Source organism: Neopelma chrysocephalum, unplaced genomic scaffold, assembly GCF_003984885.1.
Source record: "Neopelma chrysocephalum unplaced genomic scaffold, ASM398488v2 Primary Assembly neopelma1_274, whole genome shotgun sequence".
NCBI classification, from domain to species: Eukaryota; Metazoa; Chordata; class Aves; order Passeriformes; family Pipridae; genus Neopelma; species Neopelma chrysocephalum.
The window spans coordinates 2427407-2449006 of record NW_020897936.1 but is presented as its reverse complement, the minus strand read 5'-3'; the positions used below and the strand labels follow the sequence as shown (position 1 = coordinate 2449006).

The following is a 21600-nucleotide window of genomic DNA, read 5'->3' as shown; positions in this document are numbered from 1 at the left end:
AGAAAGCCTGGGAGCTTTGGCTTTGAGGTGCAGTTGGTGGCACAGCCTGGCCACTCCTTGGGCAGCCAGAGCTTTCTTCGCTGGAACATTTTCCCCGAGAGAAATCTTCATTTGGATGGGTTTTGGGGCGGGGGGGGCCGGCACTGTCGTCCCGGGGCTGACCAAAGGGATCAGCAGGCCCGCTTTTTCGGTCCCCGAAACCGCCTTTTCTCCCCCTCATGTTCCCCTGGGCCCCCCCACACCCCCCTTTTACCCCCCCCCCCAAAGCCCCTCTTCTGCCACTCAAGCCCCCCTGGGATCCCCAAACCCCTTTCTCTCCTCCCCAAACCCCCTTTTCTCCCCCTCAACTCCCCCTGGGACCCCCCAAATCCCCGTTGTCTCTCCCCTAAATCCTCTTTTCTCCCCTCAACCCCCTTTTTCTCCCCCTTAGCCACCCTGGGACCTGCTAGACCCGCTTTTCTGCCCCCAAACCCCCCTGGGACCCCCCAGACCACTCTTTCTCCCCCCAAACTCCCCTGGGAACCCCCAAACCCACTTTTCTCCCCTCCGGGCCCCCTTGGTGGTCTCGGGGGGAGTAAAAGGGGATTTGGGAGGTCCCACGGGGACTTGAGGGGGAGAAAAGGGGGTTTGGGGGGGTTCCAGGGGGTTAAAGGGGAAAGAAAAAGGGGTTTGGGGGGTCCCAGGGGGGTTTCAGGGGGAGAAAAGGAGGTTTGCGGGAAAGAAAAAGCGGGACTGCTGATCCCTTTGGTCAGCCCCGGGACGACAGTGCCGGCCCCCCCCGCCCCAAAACCCATCCAAATGAAGATTTCTCTCGGGGAAAATGTTCCAGCGAAGAAAGCTCTGGCTGCCCAAGGAGTGGCCAGGCTGTGCCACCAACTGCACCTCAAAGCCAAAGCTCCCAGGCTTTCTGTCCTGGGCAAAGGGCTGCTGATCCCTTTGGTCAGCCCCAGGGCACCGCGGCCGGCCCCCCCGCCCCAAACCCATACAAATGAAGATTCCTCCCAGGGAAAAAAGGCGCCAGCACAGAAAGCTCTGGCTGCCCATGGAGTGCCCAGGCTGCGCCACCAACTGCACCTCGAAAACGAAGCTCCCAGGCTTCCTGTCCTGGGCAAAGGGCTGCTGATCCCTTTGGTCAGCCCCGGGCCGCCGGTGCCGGCCCCCCCAGCCCCAAAACTCATCCATTTCAAGATTCCTCCCAGGGAAAAGGCGCCAGCACAGAAAGCTCTGGCTGCCCACCGAGTGCCCAGGCTGCGCCACCAACTGCACCTCAAAGCCAAAGCTCCCAGGCTTTCTGTCCTGGGCAAAGGCTGCTGATCCCTTTGGTCAGCCTCGGGCCGCCGGTGACGGCCCCTCCCGCCCCACAACCCATACAAATGAACATTCCTCCCGGGGAAAAGGGGCCAGCACAGAAAGCTCTGGCTGCTCACGGAGTGCCCAGGCTTCACCACCAACTGCACCCAAAAACCAAAGCTCCCAGGCTTTCTGTCCTGGGCAAAGAGCTGCCGATCCCTTTGGTCAGTACCGGGTCGCCAGTGCCGGCGTCCCCCCGCCCCACAACCCATACAAATGAAGATTCCTGCCAGGGAAGATGTTCCAGCACAGAAAGCTCTGGCTGCCCAAGGAGTGCCCAGGCTGCGCAACCAACTGCACCCAAAAACCAAAGGTCCCAGGCTTTCTGTCCTGGGCAAAGGGCTGCTGATCCCTTTGGTCAGCCCCGGGCCGCCGGTGACGGCCCCCCCGCCCCACAACCCATACAAATGAAGATTCCTCCCAGGGAAAAGTTGGCAGCACAGAAACCTCCGGCTGCCCACAGAGTGCCCAGGCTGCGCCACCAACTGCAACTCAAAGACAAAACTCACAGGCTTTCTGGGATCAGTAGCATTTTCTCCAGGATAGAAAGCTAGGGGGGTCAGCACCAGCGGTCCAGGGCTGACCCAAGGGATCAACAGCCCTTTGCCCAGGACAGAAAGCCTGGGAGCTTTGGCTTTGAGGTGCAGTTGGTGGCGCAGCCTGGGCACTCAGTGGGCAGCCAGAGCTTTCTGTGCTGGCCCCTTTTCCCTGGGAGGAATCTTCATTTCTATGGGTTTTGGGGCAGGGGGGGGCCGGCACCGACGTCCAGGGGCTGACCAAAGGGATCAGCAGCCCTTTGCCCAGGACAGAAAGCCTGGAACCTTTGCCTCTCTGCTGCAATTTTTGGGCCAGCGTGGGCACTCCTTGTACACCAAGAGCTTTGTGTCCTGGCATCTTTTGTCTGGGAGCAATCTTCATCCATCTGTATTTTTGGTAGTCGGGCTGGCAGTTTGTGCGTAGGGCTGAAAAAATCGAACAACGTCTCTTATAAATTTGATTTTAGCTGAGATGCAGATTGGGGCTCATGTGTCTGACCTGCCCAGCTGGGAGCCCTCAGCACTGGGGCAGTGAGCAAAGCAACCTCCACATCCCTGAGCCATGTGGGAACAGTACCTCTTGTGGCTGTGTTGAGTGAATGCCTCGGCCATCCCCAGAGCAGCAGGTTGGTGCCTGATCCCAGGTGACAGTCCAGGGCAGCCTCCAGAGGCAGCCACTCCTCCACAGCCCAGTCCAGCACGGAAGGAAAGGAGACTTGGAGAGGAGTCACACTTCTGGTGTGCAGCTTTTGTTCTGTGAGTCACCGAGGGCCCTTTAATAATGATGGAAATTTTTTTCTGTCATGTTTAGAATGATTTGAGATTTGTGACAAGGGGCTGAAAAGCAGCTGAAAAGTTTATTTATTTCTTTTTAATGGTGCTGAAAAGCACCTCCAGCTGTTCAGCTTAACCCGGTGTAGTAGGTCCCTGCTCTTCAGCCTCTGTTTCATGGGATTTTAATGTCCTTCAGAGGGCAGGCACCTTGTTGGGTGTGCTAATTAACAACTCTAGAATCACACCAGGGGTTTTGAACATTAGCACATCTCCAAGTTGCTGTTTTGTTTTAGTGGAAGGGTTTTAGAGCCTCCCAAACACGGGTGGGATGCAGCTGAGGTGGCACAGACTGCACAGCACGGACTAAGTGCTGGAGATAGGCTTTATCAGAGAGATCCATATGTTCAGAGGGAAAATCTGCCAGCTTACACTGTCCATAAGGTACTGTGAGGAAAAAAAGAGTGAGGCAGTTTTCACGAAAATGAAAGGTTTGGTTTTGCGGCATAAGTGCCAAGGAGGCAGAAAATGTAAGTTCAGTGGGTATGTTCTGCTTAGGAATGTACAGTCTGGGGCAGATGGGCCTGAATCACTTGAGAAACAGCAGTGACCCTCTGTAGGAATATCTGGAAGAAAAAGGCCTCCGAACAAAGTCTCTGGGGAACAGAATGAAGATAAATGTGCCTGGACACTTCTCTACATTGTCCAAGAGGGAGTAAGTTTTCAAGACCATGTGGGTTCCTTTCTTACTGTCTCACTTTTGCAGCAGATTTCTTGCCTTGTTCTCCTCACCCCAAACTGTACTTCCACTCGGCATTTTCATCTCAAGGAGCACTGGCTGTTTATTTCTTTAAAAAGTCACTGTGGGAGAATTCCAGATGTCTATTCTCTTTGTCTGGAAAATCAAGAGGCTATGAGCTGCTAGAAACAGGACTGAGAATTTTTTCCCATTGCTGATGGTGAACACAACACTTCTTTTTAATGGCTTTGGCTCCACTAAGTAAAGCAAAACCTAATGGGCTGTTCAGATGGGTTTCACTTTTGAGAAGTTCAGGTCACAGAAAGTTCCATGGGCCAAAGAAAGGTGTGGGGCAACCCAGGCTGTTTCACCACTGGATGTCATGCCTGGCCCACCTGCCTTGGGTTACCAGTGTCTGTGCAAATAGTTCATGTGCAGTGTTAAAGGTAGACCCCAGCAGGGTGTTCTCACACCACTCAATGTTTGCTGTTAGAAAACTCTCCTGTTAACAAAAGAGGGCAATAAAACTCTCTCCTGTCAACTTTAACCTGAAATGAAAACACAGCAGCGCCTGAGTGTGACAAAAATGGCAATGCTGCCTGCAAGTTTGGGGGATGACCTTCAGTGCCTTTGGGGACAGGCTCTTCCTGACCAAACCTGCACTGGCAGCCGGCAATGCCTCAGCTCCAAGCAATTTCTGTTATTAAAATTAATTAAAGTGCTTACAACCTGCTGTGATCTGAAGTGCCTGTCTGTCTCCCTCCCTTTGTTGCTGTTGTTACTGCTCACATGCGAGGGGATGCCTGATCTTTAATAAACTGCAGGATCTGCAGGAGCTTTGGAAGTCCCTGGCAGAGCAATGTTAATTTGGGAGACACAGCTGAATTTTTGAAAGGAAGGTGACTGAACTGTCCTAGTTAGTGCTTTTGCTGACATTGGAGCTTCTTAGAAAACATGCTGAAAATCAGAGGGCTGAGTTTTGGGAGGTTGCTGATGGTTATGCAGGACTCGGGTGGGTGGTTCATTGTATATAACTGTATTGGCTTCATGCCTTTGGAGTGGTGATTATCAGGGTGGCACCTTCTTTGCCCCCTGAAAGGATATCAAATGGACAGTACACTGAAGGGGAAGCAGATGACAAGGTATTACCTACCTGCAAGGTGTTATTTATCTGCAAGTGGCACATAAACACCCTCCTGGGGCTGTGAGGGATGTCATGGTTCCTTCTCCTTCTGTCACCACTTCTGCAAAATGTAGCCTGGCAGAGACACACTGAGTGATAAAACTCTTATCACTCCAGAGGGTACTGGCAGGAGCCTTCCAGCTCTGGGGCTTTCAGTTCTACCAGATAACAGGACTTTGGGGGAATCTTTTGAGCTCCAGGAGGGCGACTGAACAGTCCCCATAGGGCTTGGGCTGTTCTTGACTCTGCACCCACATATCAGGGAACTCCTGTGAAAAGAATTAAATTCTCCCCCACTCCCTAGCGCAAGAATCAGGGATAATCCCTCCTCTGAGGCTGTGGCAAACAACTTTTCCTCATGAAAAAGTTCTGTTATGTGGGACCTTCCAGAGCAGGTAGTCTGAGATCTCTGCTCCTGTCTCCTGCTTGAGCATCCAGTGAGCTCAGTGAGGCTCTCCTGGCAAGCTGAGAGAACACATGGCCCCAAATGACTGTAAATCAATCTGATTCCAGTTCCCTCCGCTGCTCTTGAGCAATACAGGTGGTACTGACTCGAGTATATACACCTCACTGGCAACACCACTCATCATGCTGCGATTACACCCGTGCCAAGGCCTCAGAGTGGGTTCTAAGAGGTGCTTCCCTCGTTGAATCTCAGCACCTGAATTTAAGGCTGACAAAGCAGTTGACAAAATTAACCAAATCCTAAAGTTGTTAGGGAGTTTAACTAAGCTGTTGTCTAGTAAATAATATTAAGAGGTAGCTGAAATCTTCTTTCTCTTGGCCTTGGTCACTACCAGTGTCTTTCTCAGCCTGCTTTGAAACTAATTAAACCTACCCAGTGCAGGTTGGGGGCAGTAATTAAGGAAAATACATCATCTGTTTCTGAACAAAAATGTGCAAATTGCTCAGTTTAAAGCAAAAAGAAATTGAAAAAAAAAAAGATTAGGAGCAACTAGGAGTGTCGTGCTGGGTCTGCTCGTTTTGTTCCAGGGAGTGTTAGAGCACCTGCTCCACAGGCATGACATTGGATTTGTGCTTCTGTGTGGTCTCTGGGCCAAACTTGCTGTAATTCTTCAGAACACAGAATACATTCCTCCTTCTGCAAAGAAATGGAAACTGTGTTTTCAAACAGAGCAAAATGAACTTCAGCATTCTTATGGGAATCTAAGAACCGGTTAAAAAGGCAGTTTTCTGTATTGAATCAACATTAGAATTCATTTATGATCAAGTTAAGATGTTTTATTTGGTAACAGGGGAAAGCTAAGAAGGTTTAAATGCTCCTTCACACAGTTTTCTTCCCCCTCCAGCCTTTTATGCCTTTTTGTGTTTGTAGCAGCTTTACTTATCCAACTCCCTGGAAAAACAGGGAACAAAAGATTATACAGAAGTTTTCAAAAAGAAAAAAAAAAGAAAAGTTTTCTAAAAAGCCCAAATCTGAAAAAAAACCCCAGAAATTCGTGAAAAGTTATAAAATATGATGTAGTTTTCATATCAATTTATATTCAGCTGCTTTTAATCAAGCTTTCATAATATTTATGTCCAGTAAATATATCCTGTACTTAATAGCTGTGTAGAGCTTTTGCCAGCCAAGAGAAAGGTCATGTTCACGTCTTGGTAGCATTCTAATTCCATGAAGCAAAGATTTTTCTCTCCTTACAATTTTTCTTTCTAATGACTTGTGAAACTTTGCAATGTTCTGTCGAGCCTGTCCTCAGGCAGCACAGCTCAGGCCTGGTTTACACCCAACCACATGTTAATTCTTAAGTACCTTGGAAATGACACCCTGTTTACTTTTGAATTTTGTTCAGTAGAAAAGTAAATAGGGCTGTGATTTTAAGGGCAGTGGCTTCAGACAGAGTAAGTGCAGGGCTGTAAAATGTTAGTCAATATTAGCAGAATAAAGACATCACTCAATAAAGATTTATCTGGTCTTCAAATGGCTTAGCCAATTAAAACCCAAAACAAACTAGTAAATTTTTTACAGTATTCTATTTAAAATCCCATGGCTGTCACCAGGGTGTCTGAGCACCTTCCAGTCATGGACAGCTTTCATAATGGTGGGGAATGTCCTCTAAGGTTTAGCAAGAAACTCATCAACTGGACTTTTTTTTTGTCACTTGGACTCTTGCTCAGAAAAAATCACTGATGTTCATGAAGAGACTTAGATTCATACTTGTTTTTAAATACTGGCTTAAAATCTTCTTATTTTCTTGCTAACTGTAACTTCAGAAGAATTTAGCATCTGATACAGCCAAGATACAGAATTCAGTGCTGTGGGGAGCTGCTGGAGGTTTGCTAGGTGGTGGTTTTTGTTCTCTGATTTAATACCCCAAAACATTAAGTGACCCTGTGTGTTTGGAGATGCCCCATCCACAGCAATGTGGAGCTGCAGCCCAGGTGTCCTGCAGGGATTTTGCAGGGATGGCTGTTGGCTGGGGGGTGGGGGGGGGCTGGCAGGATTCCCATCCCAGTAATTGCTTTCAGCACTCCTGGGATGTACCCTGCTGCTCCAGTGGGATGCAATGTGTGTCCTCAGTTCCCTGCCCTCTATTGTCCTGCAGTCCTGCTCTCATGTCATGTTCCTATGGCAATCCATTGTGCAGCACAGCCTGGTTTCTCATGCTGAAAAAACCATTATTTTCAGGTAAAGAGGAATGTCTAGAATTGAGTTAAAAGCCTGACCCTGAGCTCTCTGAAGAAGGAGGTCACACATCTACTCCAGATGCTCTGCTGAAGGAGCTCTGACCTCTGCTCTGCCCTATCCCTCCATTTAGATCTGAGCATTCCTGGCTGCCTCTGCAAAGCTTGAAAATCCTCCTCAGTGGCCTCCTTCAAAGGAGGAGCTGTGCACTGTCTGTGCTCTTTCCACTGCTGCAGCCTTTCTGTCTTGCCTCAGTTCAGGCCTGGCTGTTCATCCAGGGGCATGTTAGAGCAGCCAGGAATGGGATGAACGCTGGTTTGTAGCTTCAAATGTCCCACACCAGTGCCTGGAAAGATGGGATAAGCAGGTTCCATCCCTCCTGCCCTCTCTTATTTCACTGTTTTGCCTTATTGTCTCCCTGCCCCGTGTGTTGATGTGTCTCTCCTCCAGCGCTCAGCCCTGGCACACCTTCATCCCAGTTGTTCTCTAGTTGTTCCTAGGGCATGGCATCATGATAAACCCAAAGGCTGGGTGTGTGCAGGGCACGTCCTGGCACAGGGGTGCTGGGGAGCATCACTGGCAGGTCCCCACCGTGTCACAGAGTTGTTGTCCCAAGAGTTACCAAAAATGGATAAACAGCAATTCAGGGAATGCTGATGTGGGCTGATGTGTGTTATGTCAAGGAGCTTCCTTTTTGCCCACTCGGACTACACTTCTGCTTTTGGGAAGGCTTGGTGTAGGTGTTCTCTCTCTTTCACTAATCATGCTGGTGTATTTACAAAAATTTTCCACTTTGTGTCTTGACCTTTGAAATCTGGAGGCAAGACCCAGGAATGTTTCTTCAGGCTGCCTTGTCTTTCCAGTCACACTGTCCCTTCTTGTTAATACATCACTCTAGGACTTTAGATGGGAGTTTTTGTGAGGTGGCAGCAGTTTTTGTGTAGGCCTGTTTCTGTGCAGCTGTGTCTGCAGTGATGGTGCTCCCAAAATCCAGCAGCAGCAGCAATGTAGGAAGAATAGTCTGAGCAGGATTTTCTTCTGTTGGTGACAGCATTCTCAATCCATATGTCCTGAATTGCTTTCCTGCAAAACTGCTGCTGCAAATTCTGCTTCTGAGTTACCTTCCTGGAGTGTTGATTCCTAGTTTTCACAGTAGCACTTCAGCTTTTGTTTCAAGGAGGACACCTGTGTATGAAGTGTGCAAACACAACTGGAAGTGTTGTCCTTATTGATTTACCTGCCTTGCTGCTTTTGGTTTAATTGGGTCATGACTGTTGCATCACTTCTAAACTGTGGCCAGGGTAAATAACTTTTTTTTCCTAGTCTTTAGTCATGAACTTTAAAAATCATCCTTCCAGCAGCACTTGAGCAATAATACTAATTTGTTTTGCTTTATTCAACTGCTGCATGTAAGGGTGACACCAGTTCTGATTTTAATTCCTTTGGCCTTTAGTGCATGTTTCTTAAGACACCTGTTACAGAAGACAGAGCCAAGGACATTTCATGGAGTGACATCTGCAAGTGTTAAAATAGTTTGTCCTCTGTTGTGTGTGGTTATACATCCTACAGAAAGCTTGTGGTGGGCAAGTCATAATTGAGGCATTGAAAATGCTGCAGACAAAATGAAAGGCCAAACTAACTCGCCCCTGTGCTTCTGCCATGGTCTCTGTTGCACCCAGTTGATGCTGGAGCCTCTCTCTGCTCGAGATTAACAAGAACTAGCACTAAACTGGGTCATGTTGCACTCTGAAGCAGCTGGGTCACGGTGTTCCACTGGAATTCCTCCACGCCAGGCCCAAACAAGAGGTGTACCCCCAGTCCAGGCTGCTGGGCTGATCCTGTTGTGTGTACTGAGCAGAGGCCAAGTGCAATAAAGGGTATTTGCAGGCTAGTGGCCTTGCAGGGCAGGGCAGGGCAGGGGGGCTGGGTCACATGCCGGGACAGGAGAGAGACAAGTGGGAAAATGTGCTTAGAGAGGGGAGAAAGGGTTGTGGATGAGGGGAGCAGGGGAATGACTGAGGAGGAGCTGGGAGAGGTGGGGGTCACTGTGGATGGTGGGGGAATAAATGTTAGTGGAGGTGTAGGAGGTGGCAGTGGGTGTCCTGAGGCATTGTCCAGGTACCACATCCTGGTACCTTCCAATACAACAGGAACTGTTGCTTCTGTGACTCCCCAGAGCAACAGAAAGAGGTGTCCATTGCCATTCCCAGGTCACTGTGCTGACATGAGCCATTCTGGCACTGTCACATCACACAAGTGTGTTTAATTCCATAGCTGGGGCTTGCTTCCTCACACCAGTGTCCTAAAAAATGGGAAACCTCCCACTGAAATGGGATCCAAAAAGGATCTCAAGGGCTCCCTCAGGGGCTGCCACCCCAGTATCTAACTGCACGTCACTGTGGGAAACCCTACCTGTGATAGCAGAGAGGATGAGCTTCCTGGGGACTTCAGCTGCAACCAGACAACCGACAGTGAATTTCTAGGCTCACTCAAAAATGCTCCTTTCAGAATTTTTCTGTTGCTTTTTCTGCTATATTCACCCTTTTCATGTTTCTTTTTCAGTCATCCTGGCTGATTATTTAAGTATGTGGCGGAAGAAAATCTTTAATCAGAACTATATTATTGTGTTCTGGTTTTTTATCTTCTCCATGCTGGAAACTACTCAATATCTGTGATTGCTTATCTGTAGCATAAAGAGGGATATATTTTAAAAAATAAGATAAATCTTCAGAGTAACATAATGAAGCCACCTAGCACAGAATGCCTTTGTAAAAAACCTGATCAAATCTGCTGAGTCACAACATAATTTCAACACATGAAGCTGCCCTGTTAGCTAATTCCTTTAACAGGAAAAAAGTAAATGATAATTTTGGATATTACCCACTTCATTGAACCCGTTTAGCTTAACTGGAGGTTATGGATTCTTCCATGCACTTAATGGATCATTGTTCTCTGTCATTCCCACTGTTTACAGCTGACAACACACTGTACACCCAAGCTGTGGCAAAACCAACCTCTCACTACTAAGCTGGGAAAGAGTTTAATGACATTTTTAATGAACACAGAGCTCATTAGTTTAAAAAAAAATCCCATATAAACACAACACTAAATGCAGCTGTTCTATATTTGAGCTCCCTCGTCAGCATTTCCGTGGATAAATGACAACATGTTATGGTTGTTTATCAATTAACATTAAAAGATGTTTATTCAACTGTTGCAGCTACTGTATAGCTTTAGTCTATTTTTTTAAGGACAAAAAGCTTGGAATGAGATCCAGTATTGTATGACATAAATAAGACCTTATTTAATTGCATCTTGGGCAGTTGGGCAATGCTGGAGCTTCTTGCGAGCTCAAGAGGTTAATATCTGTCTTTAGTAATCCTTCCTTACTGAAGTTTGGAGAGGGCTGCACACTGTAAAACACATTCTGTGCTCACTTCATAACACACTGAACAAAACCGTTCACAGCAATTAGAGGCTGCCCTTTGCTTGGCACCCAGAAACCAAGAACTGATGAGGTTTCTTTAATATTCATTTTAATGAAAGTATTTCAGAAATAGAAACATGAGAGAGAGAGAGAAATTCGAAACACAGAGAATTTAAAAGGAGGAGAATTCATTAAAAAATATTCTGGTGTACTGGAGAATGTCTTGTGTTCCCTTGTGTGTCCCAAGGTGTTCAGGGCTCTGAAACAGGTAGATCTGAGGTTTGGTTGAGTTTACTGCAAACTGTCTTCCTCTGGGACAATTTCACAGTTGTGATTTTGTGAATATTTGTGTTATACTTGTTATAAAAATTGTTCAGTCACTGCTCAAAACTGCAATTTGAGTTTGCAGCACTGGGCTATCCCAGTCTGAGCGGGAATGATGGTCCAGCTGTTGATTTAACTGAAAACTGGTGCCAGAGCAGAGTCCTTGAGGGGGAGGGCTGGAAAACACCCAAACATTTCTCCAGGGGATACAGCTTATGGGCAACTTCAGCTTCCAAATGGTGTGTGGTGCTGTTGGAACACCGGAGGAACTACAGCTTTAAGAGTGACATTTTCTAGGGAAATGCCACTGTGTGGAAAGTTATACTGGATCTTCTCAGAAAATGGGTTGAAGGGAGTTTTGGGGTTTTTGTGAGTTCTTGGACTTTGTAAAAAAACAACAAAAAAAAAACCCAAACAAAAAACCAACAACAACAAAATCAAGCCCCCAAAAATCACATTCCACATTCCTGTGAGTTGTTTTATGCACGGAATTTTTATTTATTAGCAGTTTGTTAACATTCCAGCAACAGAAATGTCCCTGAGGTTCAGACAGGGATAACTTCCATCCCATGCTGAATGTGCAAGGCATCCAGAGGAGGTGTTGATGGATGTTCTTTAGGACACCAGCTCGGTTAAACAGGGTGCCCTTTGCAGCCCTTGCTGTGCAGTGGGCAGAGCTTCCTATTCATCCAGACAAACATTTCTATGTCATAGAACTGCTTTTCATTTCAAAGCAAAACTTCGGGTTGTTTTGTTCTTTTTGGTTTTTTTTTCTGTTAGAAGAATTCCAGGTTTTTGTTAAGCAAACAAAAGAGAAAACTACTAAAAGTAAGGTGTGTTGTGTGATGGTTTAGTTTCACTCTTGGGAAGAGGAGTGAAAGGTTTTTAGTGCTATTTTCCGTGTGATCCTGAAATTAAATTAATTTAGCACTATCTACCTAGAGCTTGACATAGTACACTTGGAGAAAATTCAAGAGTAAATGTAGGATGGGGTTTTAAGTGAATTGACTGTTGTGTATTTGTCTTGCTCTTTTTTTGTTTTGTCGTCTTCTTTTTAATCAGTTTTATCGGCTCCTGTCTGTTTTCATGTTCTTGCTGTGGAATCTTTATTTTAAATTTTTATTGTCATTTCATCTATGTTTATAGACACATATGAAGCCAAACATCACACAAAATTAAGAACCTACTGTAGCCAGGTTCAGATTGTATCCCATGCAATTAAAGAAAGAATAAAGTTTCACCATGTACTCGCTATACCTACTTAAAAATGTTGATGATAGGATTTCATTGGCTTTTTCACCTCTAGAAAAATGGGAGAAAGAGATGTCTCAGCCATGGAGCAGTGAGTGGCTTCTCATCTCTCCCTCCTTGCTACTTATCCCTCTTTCAGAGCTCGGCAGAACACTTCTGGTCACATCCCTCAAAAATGTGTCCCCATCATGAGCAGGTATTGTAGTTCAGTACCCCCAGCTGAGTGAACAGAAGATGTCTCTGAGGGCATTTATTCCTCTTTTCCGAGGTGCATTCACAGAAAATTGTCCCTTTTTACTTTTTCTGCCCTGAACCCATTATTAGGAACCATCCAAATGTGCATTTGCTGTACATCCATGACACACAGGAGGCAAAAAATACTTAAACCCCCACCAAATGCACCTAACTCATTTTTGAGAAGCAAGAAACTGGTTCTCAGCTCAATTTCTAGCATTTTTTCTCAGCTGGACAATTATTCAGGCTTGAGCTAATTCTTTAACTCAGGTGATTCAGGACAAACTAAAAATAGCTACAGGAAACTATGTGACCAGTTCCAGAAAATCATTTTTTTTCCTTTGGTATCTAAGAAGTGAACTAATATCTTAAAGTTGTGTGTGTTAAGGCTCCTCTTGACTTCAAGTTGTTGCCTGTCTGATTCTAGGGCTGAGTGGGGCTTTGGTGGTTTTTTTGGGGGTGAGTGTTGTTAGTAAGTGAAGTTATAAAGAGCCACGTGCCTGTAACCAACAGCACAAAAACAGGAGATGGAAATCTGTGCCTCTGTCTGGGTGGCAATGGATTTACCAGCACAAACGGGTTGGGAGGGACAACCACCCACTAACCAGCAGAGTCTTCTACTACCTTGTTAATTGGCTGAAAGGTTTATTGGTGGTTTTAGCTCATCTCTTATCTGGGTGATTTAGGGCTGCATTACCTCCATCAAAGAGGAAACATCTGTGATTTTGTCTGTCAAGCCCAGGACCTCATGGCACATCCAAATCCAGACACGTGTGGGCAGCACCTCTGGGCTCTGGGGTTAAACCCTGGTGGTGTGGAGACTGGAGCCCTATTCCTGGCTCTGCTTCCTGAAACTCCAGAACAGCTTTGGGAAAGTTGGTTCATCTGTCCAGGCTTAGTTTTTCACCTCTCTGACATGAAGATGTTGACAGGGCTCCAAGAGAAAGATTTCTGTCCAGGATTAATTTTGAAGTGACCTTTATTCTCCCGTGTCTCCCTCGGGAGGGGGCCCGTCCTTTCCCCAGCAGCAGTGAGGGTTTATGGTGGAAGCAGCCCAAGAAGTGAAGTGGGACAGGAAAAAGCAATGCTTGAACTTTACCCACCTCTTTCTAAACAGATCAGTATGAGCAGGGGTTTCCTTGGAAAAGGAGAATATGAGGGAACACGCTGAGCTGGAATACAACCTGTGCTACACATCCTGGGGTGAGATAACTGTCCTATTTGTACCCTGTGTTTTCTCCATCTAAGGGAAAGAGGATTCCTTTTGAAAAATAGTGTGAGATCTCAAAGTGAAAGGTGTGGGAGGGTATTATTTGTGTTGTGGTGCTTGCTGGAAAAAAACTGAGTGCAACAACAAATGGGATGAGAGGAAGTGGGAAAACAATGGAAAGAGAAAAACTGCTTTTAGCCTTACAGAGTGGTCATTGATTCATGAAAGCAGAAGGATAATTCCTCATTGTACAGCTTTCAGACAACAGTTAGTATATTCACTTCCTGTTAAAGACTAGAAAAATATCAATGAACTGACAGAAGCCAAAGTCAGTTAAAAAAACAGCAGTTAAGGGGACATGAGGAATAACTAATAGGAAAAGAGGGGAAGAAATAGTGAATTGATGGAATGGAGGACATAACTGTCAGAGTTGTAAAAGATAATACAGAGTAATTTTACAGAATAATAAGATAATACAGAATAATAAAGAGTAAAATTAATTGCTTTTGGAGCTCAAGTTCAAAAAGAGGAATTCTCAGACAAAAATAGAGTTGTGGGGTTTTTTTCCCTAAAAAGATTATCTTGGAAAATCATTTTTTATCTGAGGAATTATGTCGATAAAATGGAAAAAGTAATTCTTTTTAAGAATGCCAAACAGTGCTTTAGAATACGCTGTACAGACAAGATTTACGGTTTCTTTTAGGCCTTCAGGCTTTCTGTGGCACAATCACCTGAGTACTGTCTGTAATCGTGGTCTTTGAATGTTGTAAGTCTTGAGAACAGCTTTTACCATTTTTATGCATTTGTATTCTGCAGAGAAAAATTAAACAATCACAACTATAAAATGCTTCTTTTCCTAGATTTAGTATTTATTAATGACTTTCATGAAATTAATTATGTATTTGACTTAAAAATTAAATTCCTCTTGCTGAAAGACATCATGCACAGGATCTTGCACGGAACAATTGTGGTGAAGGATAGTAATATTTTGCATTTGTGCAAAAGGATTGGAGTAATTAGAAAGCAAGTTATACCTCTAACTAGTGGCATGTGCCTATTTCAGAGAGGAATAAATAGGAAGAGGACTTACTCAATGAAAAAATGGAAGATTTTTGCTTAACCGAAGCCCTCTGGATAAATTGTTCTGTGTTTTTTCTCCTTGTGGAAATGGAGACTGGGTCAGTGCTGTGCTGATGGCTGCATAAACTTTGATCTTTCTTCCTTAAATTTTTCACCTCCCTTGGATTCCATTGGAGCAAACCAGGACACTGGTGCTTGCTGGAAACAGCTCAGGTGTTATTTTGCTACTGAGTCCATTTCATGTGATGCAACTCCTCGTAAACATTAACTCGTAAATGCTGTGGGTGCTGCTTTTTGGGGCAGCAGGGAGGGACTGCGCTCGATTACGTGTACAGGCACACATCTCCTGCGTGCTATTTTTGGCAGGTACAGCCCCTGTGTCCTGCCAGCACCAACCTTCTGTTTGCTCCTGCTGCTCCAGGGCTGGGGCAGCCGCGGGACCTCTCCACCTGGAATGCACAGGGACAGCCAGTCTCAGCCTGTTTGCTCCTGGAGTGACACAAAGGGGATGTCACAGCTCTGGGTTGCCTTTCACGTGTTCCCATTCAAAGGTCTTGCTCACTGAGTAGGAAAAACTAGAGGAAGAGGGGAGCAATTGGGACATAACCCAGCCTGGCTAGGGACACGGGGAAGTTCACTCACAGTTCGACACAAGCTTCTGGGTGGAAAGGAGGGAACCAGTTTATTAACATGGCTCCCCCTTTTATAGGGGAGCTGGGAGAACTTTCCAGATTACGGTGAATAAGAGGAGGAGTTTTGGGAAGGAGGAACAAGGATTGGGTACAGAACATAAAGGGGAGGGATAACAATAGAATATGCATGAAAGGGAGTGGAACTCTTGTGGGAATGAACCATTACAACATAGGGATAAGGACAAACCATTATTAAAAAACATTAAAACAGCCATAAACTTGTAATTTCTCTCCATTCAACAGTCTCAGTTAAACAAGTCCATTATTTCAAATCCATTCCTCTTCTTCCGCGACTTCTTCCAGTGCCACAGCCCAGCGCTGGTAGGCTTCTCTCTCTGGTTCTTCAGAGTCCTCATCCACAGGGACAGGGACTTTTCCCATGGGATAAAGGGGTAGGATGTGGGGACACACTACAGGATTGCACAAGGGGGTTTTTAAAAGAAAGCAGAGCATCAAACCTCCATCCTAAGGCTTTAAAGGTGTTGTGAACACCTGCTAAGGGTAGAGCTGGGGAGTGGCAATCCTGTGGATGGGACTTTGACCACGGGCCATTTTCATTTATTGTTTCACTCTTTCCAGTACCTTTATGCATAGAGTTATTAGTTCTCTTTATGCATACAGCTATTGCTGTGACACTATTTTAGCTGCACTTTGGCTGTGCACTGGATGCTGCCATACTAAGCTAATGAGAATTACCGTTCCTTTTGAAGTTCTAATAACCTGCTTGCTCCACTTGCTCAAAGTGTTTCATATCCATGCATAGATTAGTTTGGAACTAGTCCTGTGCGTGAATTTAGTTGTTACTTAGTTGTTTACATACAATGCTTTTCTTTTCCCCTGTATGTTCTCATTCGTTGTCTTCCAGTGCAAACCCCTCTTGTTTCCCATGTGCTTTTCCCATTTGTTTTCTGGAATGTTTCCTGGTCTGGCCTAGCCAAGGGCATTTCTGAGGTGCAGAACATCGATACAGAGCTAGTTTGAGTAAAATAACTTGAAAAAGTTACCAGCCAGCTAAAGAAAAGGACAGATGATGATGGATTGAATCAGACCTTAAATCTGAGGTTACTTCAGTCTGGTTCCTCCTCTGCATTTCAGTGTGTTGGGTCCACGAGGAGAAGAAAGGAAGTGACACATCCCCGAAGCTGCAGAGGATGGGGCAGTGACGATCTGTGCTGGGCCAGAGCCAGCTGGCCCTGGGGAGGTGCCTTTGGGTTGCTTTCTAACAAAGAACCCTCCGTGTGGCTCAGCTGGGCAGGGACGGGAAGTGCCCGGCAGAGAACTGGCACTGCAGAACAGGAGGAGGAAGATGACATTAAGGACTGACGCAGATCCATATATTTCAGTGCCTCCATGCTTGGCATCTCTGCACAGGCAAACCATGTAATAACAGCTTCCCTCACATACCTTGGATCCCCAGGAGAAGAGGAGTGTTGTGATGAGTAAGATGCAGAAGACATAGGTGAATGGTATTTATAGCCTAGCTCAAAATAATTTTTCCAGACACTTCCTAGGTTGGTGTGGGCTGGCTTTAGTCGTGTTCCTCAGTGTTTGCCACTGCCTCCTCCACACCTGATCAGGGACTGACACAGCTCCTTTCCCCATCTTTTAATTGGCAAACTTGCTTCTCCAAAATATTCCTCTTTTGCCTCATGCAAATTGTGAACTCACTGGCCATGAGAAGAGCCTTGCCTTTGAATGAGCCCTCACAGAGACAGGAGTGTTTCAAGACAATTGAAATCCCAATTTTTATTCGGATGAGTCTGCAATACAAAACTCCTCATGTATTTCTGAACACCAAGAGCAGCATTTACTTGGGCAAATCTGCTCCTGGGCTGGTTAAGTAACTGCCCAGGCAGACCACTGTAATTTTAATAACCCTCAGGAGTGACAAAGCTTTACCCACACAGCCCTAACTGCAAGGTAGAGTCACAAGTAACAATTTGGTGTCTTGTATCCAATCAAGGAGCTTTTGTTCAGTCCCTTTTGCCGCTTATTTGGGATCTTTCTTTTCTTTCCTGTTGACCATTTCTTAACTGGTGGCACAGGAATACCCAATGTCCATTATTCTAATTGTTGTCCCATTTCTGTATAAAATGATTTCTGAGTCACATCCAAACCCATATAGACTCCTTTCATTGCCATGACAACAGCAAGGCATGCCAATGTTAGCAATGTCTGCTGGAAAAAAAAAGGCAGTAAAAGCAAAAAACCGTTAATTGAGGTATTTCACATCTAAATCCCATTTTCTGTAATGATCCAAAATTATCCTGCATTGTGGAAAAGTAGTTAAGAACAAGCCCTAGATAAATAGCATAGTCTCATGCTGAATGTTGAGTCTTGTCCTAGACACTGCAGTACAAAAAAAGATCTTACAAAAATAGGGAGAGTGGAACTGGTCACAGCCCTGGTGGCACATTTGGATCAGAAGAGGATGAAGAGTTAAATGTGGTTGCTAAAAACAAAGGATAACCACTAACAACTCTAGAAAAAGGGTTGATGTTGAATTGCACATTGTTCTTTCATTATCATACCTTCATCTTCGTTGCCTAAGTACATTTGATGTGATTACATAACAATACATTTAAAACTAATAAATAATGCAGCAACTCATGTAAAATAATAGGAAATCATTGATGTAAAATAGGTCTTGTAGAGCTGAATATTAGAAAAAATCTGCCTTAGTGAGGCAGGGAAAGAGGAAAGCCAGAGGGTGGGACTTGAGAGGTGTGGAGTCATCAGGAAGGATTATTTCTGTTTTAAGGGAGGTGAGAGCACAGAGATAACAGAGGTACCATCTACAGCCTCCTTTCCTTGAAACCTGCGTGATCCTGTGGCTTTCTCCTGGCCTCCCTCTATGCTTTGAAGCTGAGATGGAGCCTGTTTTGGAAATAGAACTGAGCATAAATGTCCTGCAGTCAGGGACATTACCTGCTGAACTCTTCACATTTGTAGGTTTTGAAGTCCTCTGCTTATGCTTGCGGAGGAGGTGGAGAGGAGGAATGATGCTGCCCACTGGAAAGCTGTGATTCAGGTACCCCTGGCTGTGTCTGGGGCTGGCCCATAAAACTCTTCTCAATGGTTTTTGTTCTTTTCACCTTGCTAATGCATTGCTGCAGGTGGCTGGAGGGCTAATCTTTCCTCTGATGTGTCCTCAGGGTGCCCAAATGAGTTTCAGGAGTCTCTGCACTTTCCAAAAGATGCCAGTGCTACGTTTTCATTTAATGGCAGTTGACTCTCCAACAAGGTGGCTGATTTTTGGTGACAGCCACAGGTGTTGTCAGAGCAAGTGTAACTCTGGTTCCCCTTATTTACAGCCTTATTTTTAGACCTACTGGTACTACTATAGACTAGAATGCTGTTGGCTTCAGCTGGGTTCTCATGAATTTTGACAATACTTGCCAGCTTAGGGAGATGGAATAGACCTCCTCATCCTGCATCACTTGCTGTCCTGGGTTTTATTTGAGTTGGGGAGGTCATGAATGCCAGGTGGCTGTAGCACCTCAGGCAGTGGGGCTCCAGCTCTGAAAGAGAAACTGGGGAAGTCACTTGACTTCTAGATGCTGAGACTTGCCAAAGATTGTGGTTAATATCAAATATTAACAGTTGCTATCTAATAAACAAGCTTCATGTGAGAATACACAAAGATAAATAGCAGTGATCCTTCAGCATCACTTAAATTCTGAGATCAGTGAGCCTCTGGAAACAGCCCTCCCCCTGCATCCAGGCAAATGGGAAGGTGGGAATCCTGGGCTCTCAGCACTGCAGGGTGATTGATGGGCTGTGTCAAGGCTTGACGAACAAACCAAGAAAACCTTGTGGGTTTATGAACTTAATATCTAAGTGTGCATAACTTAAAAGCATTAAACATCTGCAAAGCTACGAAATTCCTTGAGAACTGTGCAACACTTGGCTGCTGGTGGAGCCTGCAAGCCATAAAAGCTGCAGTTAATGATAAGGTTTGTCTTCATGTTGTGGTTAATGTAATGTGTGTGAGTGTGGGGCATGTGACCATGACAAGAGCACTGCTACAGCCCAGTGTCTGCTTATTCTGCTTTCTCTTCTGCATTGAATGTATTTTCATGTATCTGTTGAATTTTTTAGGTTTATTTCTTACACAGCATCCCTTAGCTGGCATATTTTAAATGCTCTAAGAATGCTTCAAAATGCATTTGTAATTTACCCCATTTTTGGTGATGTTTGTTTGCACGGTGGTGTCATCAACGAAGACGCTGCTCATTCACAGCACAGCTTTATAATGGCTTTAGACAAAAGATTAGGTGGTGCAGTTAGGGGTACAAAACTAGAAAAAAATCTTGGAACTTGTTGAACAAAAATAGGTTGTCTTGACCATTACTCTGTGGGATACTACACAGGTAAATTGCTAACAGACACTTTTTTCTCATTCTGTGTTTTTTAGCTTGGTTGGGTCAAAGACTTTTCAAAGCAAGGCATTTGGGTTTTATTTTTTATTATTTATTTTATTATTTAGGGGAGGCCAGCCATCAGCAGATGGCTCGGGAAGAAAAGGCAAGAGCAAGCACATTAGTAACGTGTCCCCAAATATCGCAGGGCCTTCTGTGGGTCAGGGCGTTTTTCAACTATAGGAGATGTCTTTGGTAATCTGTGATGGATTTTCTTCTTTCTTGTATTTCTCCAGTCCCTTTTTGAGTCCAGGTAAACTTTTACTACATTTTGTCCTGCGTTCTACAGCTAAATTATATGTGAATGAAGAAATAATTGCTCTTTGGTTGTTCTGAGTTTGGTAGTTCCACCCGTTACCCTCTAGCTCTTCTATTGGAAGAGGCAGTAAACAATTATTCCCTGTTCACCTATTCCAGGTATACAATCTTTGTAAGCTTCCATTACATTCCTACCTTCAGCTGATGTACCTAAACATATGCACTCACTCCTCACACAGAATTTCTCCTCTTGCTTCTTGCCAGTTTTGCCCTTTATTTAGTCCTTAACAAAGGGCACCGATTCAGCCATGGCATCCCTACTATTTTAGGGCTGTAACCAGTTCACGTGGGTATAACTGAGATTCCTCAGTGTTTTGTTTCTTGCCACTGTGGCCTCGCTGATCTGGGCACATCATTGTCGCTGCCACCACCTGAGCCTGTAACTGTCTTCAGTGGGAACTTTTTTCCTGTTTAAGACACAGAATTTCCATCCCCAGTGACACTTTTATTACTTCTTGCTGTTATCCTGTTCATTCTGTTTAAGCAAATGCTTTCTTTTAATGGTCTCCTGCTTGTGCACTGGTGGTGTGGTTTGTCCTGCCTTTTCTGCCCACTTTCTATCCCTGCGCACAAAATCCAGTTCTCCTCCTTTCACTGACTGTCCAACACATCAGTTAGATCTGTATCCTCATCTAAATTCAGTGTTTGAGTCCCGCGACCTCTTCTTTTTAGGTGATTTTATGCAAAACCAGTTGTCTGCTATTGTACTTTGAGAAGACAAATGATGGTTTGGTGATGTTTCCATTCCCAGGTCTGTTCAGCTGGAGGAGACTGAGGGGAGACCTCATTGCAGACACACATTCCTCTGGAGGGGCAGAGGAGGGGCAGGCCCTGAGCTCTGCTCTGTGGGGTCCAGGGACAGGACCCAGGGAATGGCTGGAGCTGTGTCAGGGCAGGGTTAGGCTGAATCTCAGGCAAAGGTTCTTCCCCCAGAGGCTGGTTGGGCACTGCCCAGGCTCCCCAGGGCAGTGGGCACAGCCCCAAGGCTGCCAGAGCTCAAGGAGGGTTTGGATGATCCTCTGGGGCGCAGGGTGTGACTCTCGGGGATGGTCCTGTGCAGCGCTTACGGTTGGACCGGATGATCCTCGTGGACTCTCGGCGCTTTCTGAGGGATTCCACTTCAACGGGACAGCCCCTGCCCGGCCCGTGCGCGGCCCCGCCCCGCGCGCCTCAGGGACCCGCGCGCGCCCGCGCACGGGACGCGCCCCGCGGTGGGAGGGGGGAGCGGGCTGCGCTCTCGCGAGAACCAGGCGGCAGCCCCGCGAGATCTGTGCGCGCGCCCGCCCGCGTCATGTTTTGCCGGTGACACCCGGGCCGGGCGGACGCGGCTCCGCCGGGACCCCCGCCCGCACCGACCCGGGCCCGGCCCCGCCGCGGCACCCCGCGCCGCGCCGGGCCCCGCCGCTCCCGCCACTCCCGC

The 21600-nt window shown here is 46.0% G+C and overlaps 1 protein-coding gene across 1 annotated transcript in view; it reads left to right on the top strand.

Moving 5' to 3' along the window:
• The first annotated feature begins 2879 nt into the window (after window positions 1-2879).
• HERC1 (HECT and RLD domain containing E3 ubiquitin protein ligase family member 1) overlaps window positions 2880-21600 on the top strand; it is a 118541-nt gene continuing 99820 nt past the window's right edge. Inside the window, exons 1-2 of the mRNA XM_027704409.1 lie at window positions 2880-3390; window positions 13577-13662. The gene's annotated coding sequence lies outside the window, so the exon portion shown is untranslated. The remainder of the gene's footprint in view (window positions 3391-13576; window positions 13663-21600) is intronic.